Raw genomic sequence first — 8,586 nt, 5'->3', positions numbered from 1 at the left:
TTAGAATATATTCCCCTTGCATGACAGATACAAATAAGATATCAAATTAATCCACATCAAACATAAGACGCAAAAATGACAAAATCAAATTTTAACGTAAATACGAATATAAGCCAAGCATTAGAGCTTGCGATGCATAAGATATGCCTAATAGCAAAGAAACACAAAGAATCAAACTAACAATATCAATGATAACATATTTAAATGTCATTACTTGCTGATAATTCAAGAAGTATCAAACAAATCTATTTTCAATACTGATTTTATCTTACATAAGAATGACTACTAGACCACTAGATTGACAAGAAGGTTTAATAACCCCTACAGAAAACTATATTTGGCGTATAAATCCAGTACAAAAAAGCAATAACATATGAATGAAAAAAAAATAATTTAAGACCATGTTAGAAATTAACAGCAAAAAAAAATATCTTAAAGTAAAATATCGATCAATTTAAGATTTTAAATCATTTAAATGAACTAAAACTAACAAAAATAACAAAAATGGCTAAATTTGATCTTGAAACAGCCATAGGTCTTGTACCAATGTACGATGGTTCTTCTGATACTTTTGACACATTTGAAGACGCATCAAAGTTTTTGTTTGAACTAAATCCAAACCATGAAGCCATGCTTATAAAATTCCTACGAACCAGATTGATTGGTAAAGCAAGAATAGGGCTACCTAGCAATATTACATCTTTTACAGAGCTTATAAATGACATCAAAAAAAGATGTAAAGAAAAGCTAACACCCAACAGGATTATAGTGGAATTGAAATCCATTACATCAAAGGATACACAAACAATTTGCAAGAAAGTTGAAATGCTTACAGAAAAACTCAATTTAATTTACCTAGAATTAGAATTCCCAGAAAAAATTGCAAGCGATATGGCAATCAAACAAGGGATAGAAACTCTAAGACAAAAGATTTCAAATGAAGAAACCAAAATGATCTTGAAGATTGGTACTTTCTCAACGATAACAGATGCAACTCAAAAGGTATTGCAAAATGAATGCGAGGAAATAAATAAAAATAGTTATCAATTTAACACACAGGGCTATAGTCTAAACCATGAATACCCGCAAAGAAACAAACAGCTTAATTACCAAATTTTTCCAAATTTGAATCAATCATTAACTACTCAAACAATACCCAACAACTATAGTTATAAAAATAATAACAACTTCAGTTTCTACAAACGCCACCATCAGTTAAAGAATTGTAGTAGTCAGAGTCAAGTTAATCAAAGATATAATAATCGCGAATACAATTATAGCAATAGTATTCAGAACAGATCCAATAATATGCAATGTTATTACATCAGAACAGAACAGAACAGAAATGAACAGTTCAATAATAATAATCAATTACATAAGAATCATACTTACCACCAAAATGATGAAGATTATAGAAATACTAATCAAATAAATGACCAAGTTAAAAAATATTATAGAAATATTAACAGCAAAGCAAACTATAATGACAGAAAATATGAAGATAAATCAAAAAGAAGACAGTCATTAAATAATGAAACAAATAATGATACGAAAAGGTCAAGAGACGACTCAAAAAGAATAATGAAAGTGAACGATAAATTCACAAAAGAATATGAAAATGATACTAACAATGATTATAAACATAACAACATGCAACATATACAAATGATTACAATAAGCAATGACAATGAGAAATTTATGTTTGAAAAACAAGTAACAGATAGTTTAATACTGCTAGACAACATGGAAATGAGCGATGAAATTAATTGCAACGACAATCATGCAACTGAGCCAAAACATTTGAAGATAAGAAAACGTAACATCAAATCAAAGAAAAAGTATATAAATGCATCAAACAATGAATTATATTGCCACGATAATAAGGCTAAAAAATGAATTATTTCACATTATGTGAAGAAAATGTAAAAGAACCAAGAAATAATGTTACTTACGACAAGATTCTAAAAGAGCTCAAAGAAAAATTTCATAATGTTATCACCATGCAAAAAGTCATAAGATCTATAAAAGCAGAAAACTCTAGAAACGAACCCAACAAAGGAATCATAGGAAAATCAAAATATTTTAGGAGAAAATTAAATATTCACTATTCTTTATCTCTAGATAATAGATCTATTTACATAAAATATTACCCACCTTAAGAGATAAGTAATGATTTAATTAGTAAACCAAAAAAGCATAACAAATACTCAGTTTAATTAAATGAAAAGAATAACTTCAAACATTTTCATTATTTTCGTTATTCTCCTAAAGGGAGGAGGTGTAGCATATCTGCTATACAGAACATATTGTAATACACACTATCAGCTATAAACACATTGTAACACACTTTGGAAAGCCAAACCACACCATTGTAACACATTCATTATAACACATTCAGTAAATCAGATCATACCATAGCACCGCAACCGGAAGAGTTCAGGCCGTCCATTCAAACAAATAACAGATGTGACACACTTATCAAAAACAACCGAAACGCACAACATAAGCAGGAACAGCATGTAACCCAAAGCAGGAACAGTATATGCATTAAACCCAAAACAGGAACTTAGTGACAAGAACCATCGTTCTTGTCAACAAAAGACAAACGTAACTAGCTGAGTGAAAACAATAACTTTCCAACATACAACCCGGAACCAAATGTGAGAAACCCTTAACTTCTTTTGAGTATAAATAAAACCAACTCCGATCATGGCAAGTCAGATTCGTTCGGACTGTCAGGATAGGACTATGCCCATCCTACATCTATCGAGTTCTCATTTAAAGAGTTTAGATATGTCCCCCTGCCCAAGGTAAGGCCTCTAAACTCCAACGTTTCCAGTAAGGGAAACCTCCTAAAGGTTTCTATGATCGCCTGGACGATCAAGTGTCGAAAAGTCCGCTCGAACGAAGTTTTAATCCACCTCGGCTCATGTCAGTAAAAACTGACCTACCGCGACGGTACTCGAAGTACAGTTGTACGATCATCGCATTACAATACGTAAAAAAAATCATGAAAATGAATGCAATAATTGAAATAACGAACAGAAAAACTTTTAAAAATTCGCGAATTAAGAAGAAAAATCAAGAAATGGTCTATTTTTGGGCTGTTGGTGTGAATTGCTTTCTAGGGTCAAAAGATAGATTGTTGCGTACGACCTCATTATGAAGTAAAAGCATATATGCGGATGTAGCGAAGTAAAACACTTCAAGTTAAAACGAAGTTCAAGTAAACACATATCAAGCAAAACACGCCTCAAGCACTAGCGCGCGCTTCAGAAACGCAACAAACATAAACAGGTAGTCAACCGTTCTCACGGTTCAAACGAGGAAGTAACTTTACGCAATTCATAAACCATAGGTACAAGTCGCATTAAATATAAATAAAACTTGTTATCAAAATAGTCATAGTTACAGTTAGCTGACCTATATGCGGTCAGCAACTAAATAGCATATAAGAAATGAAAACCTAAATAAAGGAAGCGCATTCGAACACAAACCTCAGAATCGCTCGTTTCTTAATAGTCGGAGGCAATCTCCGGTCGACGAAGGAAAAATATACCCGACTCGGTGTAAAGCACCGGCGTTGGGCGCTGCGACGGAGCAACACATCCGCCAGCAGCATTATAGATTGTCAATATTGGCTTGCTTTTCATGCGATCAAACCAACAGATTAATATTCAGTTCTACCGATTTTTGAGTAGTGTACCGATTCACAGACTTAACATGTATTGCTGTTTGCAAAAGAACGAAAGAACCGAAATCATGTTTACGTTCACAGCAATGAACGCCTCGATTCACTCACGGTCACTTAAAATAACCGAAATGGCCCATCTGTACTGTTGATTGGCCGTTCGAATTGTTTGCGCCAAGGATCTTAGGAGACTGCACGCTAGGTTTCCTAGTTCAGAAACAGCTCATGAATAAATTTATGGATCCTGTTAATTCTCAGAATATCCCGATTACTTTTTTCTTACGAAGAAAGGCAGTATTTTGTGAATTTTATTCCAAAGGTATGAAAGTGATCGTCGTTCCATCTGGCTTATGTGTTACTTTTTTTTTGGTTTTTTTCATGCGTTTTGTATACTTTTTACGGTATAACGATATTTCCCCATTTCGTAAGCGTTACCTGTGTAAAGGGGTGTTTATTTACCAGGCCACGAAATATCCTATTCTACCTGTCTAAGATTCTATTATTTAAAGAGCTCTAGAAATAGACACTAAATAAATAAAAATAAAAATAGCAGCACCATGTTATATTTGCAATATTTTTGGAGTTGCTAAAACGATTGAGAATTATGACGATAATATTCTGTATCGTCATAAATCTCAATCGTTAAGGCAACTCCAAAAATATTGCAAATATTCTAAAAATATGCAAAATAACCAGTTTTACACCACTCAAACACTTTTTTGATATAAACGTTCAGGTGCTTTTTTAAATTTTTCATTTTGTTTTAATTTTTCATGTTTCCAAAAAGAGGTGCGAAATAAGTATACAGCGCCTACCACAACTATATGGACAGTCGTTTTTCGCGATTTGCGGAAAATCCATAAGAGATAGATAAAACAGTGAATGTATGAGATGTGCAGAATACTATTTTACATCTTCGTATATTTTTTTCAAATTTTTTTAACACGTTCTTACACGACTTATGACGAAAAAACAAATTTATGGTCGTACCATAACTATAAAGACACTTCGAAAAACAGGTTTTCGAACAGGATCCTAAACATTTGATAAATATTTGATTTGATTTGATTAAATAAACAAAGATGTTAAAAAGCATTTTGCACAATACGTACATTCAATATTTTTATTTATCACTTCAGGATTTTCTGCAAATTGTGAAACATGACTGTCATAATAGTTACGGTAAGCTGTGTATTACTAATATTATTTCCTGTGAATACAGTCTACTTCCAACGGAATCGAAAGACAAGAGAATAACGAAAACTGCCAAAAATAATGAAAAAGGGCAGATAAGAGAAGAATCAATACCAAATCTTTCTATTATTTAATTAACACCTCTCACAATCGTCCAGGTGATACATGTGAAAACGATAAATAAAAACATACAATAAAAAAGCCTAAATATCAATGCACGTTCTTCATTCCGTAGCATATGCTATATTCTATCATTTTTGAAAGCATTTTTCTAATAAGAATGAATGTGGAAATTTTCTCTTTTTAGTTCAAACAACACTACTGCTGTGATACTCGATAATAACAGTTGTAAAGGTGAGCCAAAGCTATTACAATACGCCCATGCCAATGCATTTATTACTACTGCATTTATTACTAGTCAGCTTTTGCTGACATCGAGAAGAACATGCGTGCTTTTTGAAACGGAATGGTTAGCGAACTGTAAATTATCTTGTATTAGTGGTCCGATTCAATTAGATCTACCTGACTAGGGGTTGTTTTTTTTTACAAAAATAAAGTGCTAATATTTTGATTTTTATTTAGTTATTTTTATGTTTTGATACACTTTGTTGACCGTACGTGAACTCTTTTGCTGCTTCCTGCGCATGCTATTATTTAGATTTGAACCATTTCGTTTTTTTTTAGTAAGTTACTATCGTATTTGTAATACATTAGATACGCTTTTTGTTATTTAATGTTGGGTGTTTGTTGAATTGAATGTCAAGCCCCGAATGGACCGTGCCCCGTGATACGCAGGACTGACTGATCCTGATATAGTAATAATTAAGTCACCTACAGCCAAGCCCTACAAGACTATACCAACAACGGTTGTTTTGACAAAGAAGAAGAAGTTTATATAATTTATATTGTAAAGCGCACGTTTTGCCACATAGTTTCTACCTTATCATAATTGGCATAATGGGTATGCAGTCCAATTGAATTCTTTATTTATTTTATTTTATTTTATTTTATTTTATTTTATTTTATTTTATTTTATTTTATTTTATTTTATTTTATTTTATTTTATTTTATTTTATTTTATTTTATTTTATTAATTGCTCGGCCACGTTGGGTTACAGCAATAGTGCTTACTGACTATAGTATACAATTATTCACGAAGGAGTTGGAAGGAGTTTATGGTACGGAAAAGGAGCAAAGACGGGATCGGTAGACAGGATAGGATATGTTGAAATCGAACAGATCAGAAGTACTATTAAAAGACGACATAGCTCTTACAAAAGGCTCATTGCGAGCAAAACGTGTACGACATATAGGTAACTGGAGACGAAAACTATAACGTAAGGTGCGACAAGGTGCATACAAATGTGCGACAATTCTTAAACATTTTATAAATATTCTGTATTTGTTTTTCTATTGCTGCATAAGATGCACATATTTAAACTTTTAAAACCCGATATAATGTCGGAAAGGTTGTCTATACTTGTAGGACTTGTTTGTTCTGCGAGTTAGCATCGCAGATGTGACGTTAACGTTTCTGAATGTATGCCTGCATGCACATACTTTCAAGTACCAGTCGTGCTCCTAACGTTGTAACCTTTTCTGAGTTTATGACATACTTTCAAGCATCATTTGTGCTCTCAACACAACATTTGTGAACCGCACAGCGAAAAATTGTGTCCACTCCGTAGCGCATATGCCTGCAATATGTCAAATTTTGTAAGCAGACGTATGTTGCGTTCAGTAAAATGCCATACAAAATTTATTAACCATAAATTATTGGGAAAATCAATAATATCAATTATATTACATACGCGTCAACCATATTGGTTCTACAGACCTGAAGTTTATTTTTCACCAAATTAAACATGAGCTCCTGAATTCTGCTCCCTTTACTTGGTTGAACAGATCACCTAAATATTGTAATTTTTTCTTATCTTGATTTTGAGAAGGATCTTTGCAAAGGCGAATTTTCAGAAGTCAACGTAATGTTAAGGGTAGGAAGACAGTTTAGCTGATATGTGTAACGCACATGTACCGAGCCATGAAATGATACAAATCTAGATGTTTTTTTTTCAATTTGCTATTAGTAAGTAGTATTGTATTTACATTGGTTTTGAAATCTGTGTGTACCTATTCTGTAAAAACCCTCTAGTTAACACAAGACAAAGTAAAGAGAAATAACAAAATACATTGTAAAGTTTTTTTTCTAATATCCAACGAACGATAATGGTCAAACTAACAATGCTTAAGAATGAAGCAAACACCACATGCGACCATGTGTTTTACCATGCATACATGGGATTTCCAACCGATTGTTGAATACACACCCACAAACGCCAATACACAAAAAGAAAGGAAAGACAGAAAATTGTTTATTTCTTTTTTCCGTTAGGACACTGCGTGTCGTTTGTAAGTTACCACAGTCTGTTACGATCCGTCGAGCGTGTTGCACGTATAGCACAAGCTGCGCTAGAGGATTGATCATAAAAGGGCATACAATGTTCCATATTTGATTGTGTTTTGTTCAATTTGTATCTGTTTATCTCTTTTTGTATAGTGTTTAGGAATTAAAGTATTAAATTTTACAAACTTTGTTTTCTCGTCTTTTAATACTGCATGCTCAAATTTGTTTTTTTTTGTTTGTTTCATCAAAGGGTAGAGTGATTTCATTTAATGAGTGCAGTGTAAATGTGTATGTTTAGTGAAGTGCGAGTGTATATAGCGTATGTGTATGCAATTTTGATCGAGCGGACTATTCTCTGCTAAATAAGCCTTTCAAACAGATAAGTTTAATCACATTCGATGAATCAAGCTTTAAAGTTCTTTTTTAATAAACTTAAATATTGTTAAAATATTGCTTAAATTTTAAAAAGGTTGACCGAAGCTATTTTCAAATTCTATCTACAAAAAAGCATTCTAAACTTAATTTTATCAAAAAGTATTTCTCGAAAGCAACGACAGCTTAGAGAATCATCAATCGATTGATTAACTAAATTCACCAAAATTAGTTTAATAAATTGCAATGAAGTATACAACAATACTGTTACGATAAACAATGTACAGTGGTTCATAGAATTGATGGCTCAGCTACATTTTTTTATTTACTTTCTGTTTTTTGGCCTCATTTTCCTCTTTTCAGCAGCAGGTTTATAACATCTTAGAGGTGTTTTAGTTACCTTTTTAGCCTGATCAGTGAAATAGATCAGATCGATGTCTTCGCGCAGGCTTTTTCCACTTTAACGATGATAAGAAAATGAAATGAAGACGCGCACACAACCTTTCAGTTTGGTTTTACAATAGCAAGGGTTTATTAACAATGAAAAATGTCTTATATTCTTTTTTACTTTCTAAGTTAACCCCATTTTCAAGCGGTATGCGTTTTACTATCTTTGCCTGGATCGCCATGGATCTTTTCCGCGAGGACCGAGGATGTAAATGTTCGCCTGCCTTATCCTTTGTTTCGCATGAAGTTTTTTTACCATGATCCTTTTTGCCTGCTTGTCTTGTTTTATTAATTTACTCTGTTCTATCGTTCGTCGTGTACGGGCGTGGGTTGTTTATGTTGTTTATTGCCCGTTGTTTTATTGCACCGAGTTGTGTGTATGCAGATCGCTTTATGCTTATTTCGTATGGCGATCCTCGAAAAGGATATTATATATTTAGGATAGCGATAACGATCCCTGAGTAGAATAAATTGCGCT

Source organism: Anopheles coluzzii, chromosome 2 (assembly GCF_943734685.1).
Source record: "Anopheles coluzzii chromosome 2, AcolN3, whole genome shotgun sequence".
Taxonomy (NCBI): domain Eukaryota; kingdom Metazoa; phylum Arthropoda; class Insecta; order Diptera; family Culicidae; genus Anopheles; species Anopheles coluzzii.
Note: the sequence above shows the minus strand (reverse complement) of the source record.